This window comes from Sander lucioperca, chromosome 7 (assembly GCF_008315115.2).
Source record: "Sander lucioperca isolate FBNREF2018 chromosome 7, SLUC_FBN_1.2, whole genome shotgun sequence".
NCBI classification, from domain to species: Eukaryota; Metazoa; Chordata; class Actinopteri; order Perciformes; family Percidae; genus Sander; species Sander lucioperca.
Window position 1 is genome coordinate 35,247,402 of NC_050179.1, and position 1,703 is coordinate 35,249,104.

The 1,703-nt window shown below is 40.5% G+C and overlaps 1 protein-coding gene across 2 annotated transcripts in view; it reads right to left on the reverse strand.

The window, feature by feature from the left end:
- Nucleotides 1–195, reverse strand: part of LOC116036364 (troponin I, fast skeletal muscle-like) — an 18,113-nt gene extending 17,918 nt beyond the window's left edge. The window contains exon 1 of one of the 2 annotated variants that reach the window (XM_031279900.2): nucleotides 109–195. The gene's annotated coding sequence lies outside the window, so the exon portion shown is untranslated. The remainder of the gene's footprint in view (nucleotides 1–108) is intronic. The other variant, XM_036003695.1, reaches the window with a different exon arrangement.
- Nucleotides 196–1,703: the final 1,508 nt, after the last annotated feature.

Consider the following 1,703-nt stretch of genomic DNA (forward strand, 5'->3'; position numbering starts at 1 on the left):
TACGGACAAGTTGTAGCATTCACACCTGCCGTCGTGCAAAGAATGTGCATGCAAACACCCAAAAATACTCTTCTACATATCTACTAAACACAGAGAAAGAGTTCTTACTTAGACGTGAGCGGAGTCGTCGACTTGCTAGAGACGCAGGCTGAGTCCAGACCACACCAAGACTTCAGAAGGTATATATTGCAATCTGTGATAGCCCTCTAAATCCTCCACTTTCTCATTATGGAAGTGGATTACCGGTCAAACCAATGAGCTGGCAAGGTCATGAAATACAGTACAGTGTCGTCTGCCCCCTCTCCTGCGCCTGCCTCATTATAAATAACCCGCCCTTTGAGATGGTTATCTGTATTATCTTGTGCCATCGAGCTTCTGACACACACAATGCAGGAAAGTCATTAAGCAACAGCCTAATCAACAGCTTAAAGCTTTAGTGCGTAACTTTTTGATATTAATGAACGTCCGTTACATTCAAGCCGTTGCCAAATGAATTGCTACTAAGCTAATTAAGACTGTCAGCTCCACACAACTCTCTCTGGATTTCTCAGTGTGACTATATTCAGAAGATTGTGGCGTCTGGTGACTTTCCCGCTACGGTTGCACGATATTAACCAAATGTGATATTGCGATATTGATATTAATTTCGATATTTTTAAACATATGTAAAATTACAAAAGTTACAGAAAAACGCATCAAAATAGATTCATAACAAATACAACACAAGGTCCATGTCTACAGAACAGGACATGTTCTACTGGTTGGACAGTATAAATATATAAATAAGGTCCATGTCTACAGAACAGGACATGTTCTACTGGTTGGACAGTATAAATATATAAATAAAGAGAACAGGACACAACTTTTCTTGCGCTTCTCTGATTCCTTCCGTTTAGTCGTCTATCTATTTCTTCACTCTGTTGAAATATGCACACACGTGGTACGCTCCATAGGACGTGCACTAAAATGTGCAAGTGGCACGGTAACCATGGTAACTGGCCAATGAAACATGATCATTATAGCGTTTCAAGCTCTAAATCAAACATAACTAAGCCACACAGCCAACGGACGGGACGCAGCGCTCCACAAAATAAACTAAATATGGCATACTTATCGCGACACTTTCGATATATTGCGCGACGTGATATCGCGATAACGATATTGAGTCGATGAAGATAGATGATAGAAGATAATGACTTGTTCTGAAGAGTCCATCATGTTTTTTTAATCCTCCGTGTCCTCCTTGGCTACTAGCAACTGCATGGAGGAGGAGGAGGAGGAGGAGGAAGGTCGGGGGGGGTGCACAATCACGGAAGGCTTGTATCATGTGGACGCAACAACAGTTTTGTTGTCATTACTTAGAATTCCTCATGGGGGAGACAGAAACTACGCACTATAGCTTTAATATATGTACATATATATATGCACATATTATAATTGTGTGATTTTATAAACTACATGTGTTTTGTGTGCAGGAATCTTAATGTGTAAAGTAACTAGTAACTAAATCTGTAACAGATGAATGTAGTGGAGTGAAAAGTACAATATTTGTATTGGGATCGTTTCCATAATGTTGTCAGACACTTAGAATATTAATCTGAGTCTGTCAGCGGCAAAATGAGCACTTTTGTGAAGGTAAATACAAGCTGGACGGTTGCCCCGTTAACTTACATTGTAGCTTGTTTCTCTGCTGCCGACTGCAG